The sequence below is a fragment of the Perkinsus marinus genome, assembly GCF_000006405.1.
Source record: "Perkinsus marinus ATCC 50983 genomic scaffold scf_1104296934286, whole genome shotgun sequence".
Taxonomy (NCBI): domain Eukaryota; phylum Perkinsozoa; order Perkinsida; family Perkinsidae; genus Perkinsus; species Perkinsus marinus.
The window spans coordinates 1-655 of NW_003214866.1; positions in this window are offsets into that span (position 1 = coordinate 1).

The following is a 655-nucleotide window of genomic DNA, read 5'->3' on the forward strand; positions in this document are numbered from 1 at the left end:
AGAGTCCGAATGCGATGTCCAGCATGCTCCCTGGTGTCGAGAACTTCAACAAAACAAATGAGACTGCATTGCGACTTGACGGAGCCATGAGCTCTCTTATGAGCTTCTTCCGAAATGAAGGTATGCGATATTCGATAAATCCAAGGGTGAGAATTCCGAACATCTAGTAGTCGTAAATCTTGTTCTCCATATCATTTCTGCGATACTATCGGAGTTCTCATTGCGAGAATGTTCTGTTTCCAAAAAATCTTGTATTTAGGCTGTCATTCAAAGATTCCTCTAGCGCTGAGGCAAAACCTCTCTCCGGAGCGTTACTGGTTCAACTACCGTTCTCAAGACGATGTAGCAGCGTACATTTACGCCGCGTAAATGTACGCCGGTACAATTGCTTGAGAACGGTAGTTGAACCAGTAACGCTCCGGAGAGAGGTTTTGCCTCAGCGCTAGAGGAATCTTTGAATGACAGCCTAAATACAAGATTTTTTGGAAACAGAACATTCTCGCAATGAGAACTCCGATAGTATCGCAGAAATGATATGGAGAACAAGATTTACGACTACTAGATGTTCGGAATTCTCACCCTTGGATTTATCGAATATCGCATACCTTCATTTCGGAAGAAGCTCATAAGAGAGCTCCTGGCTCCGTCAAGTCGC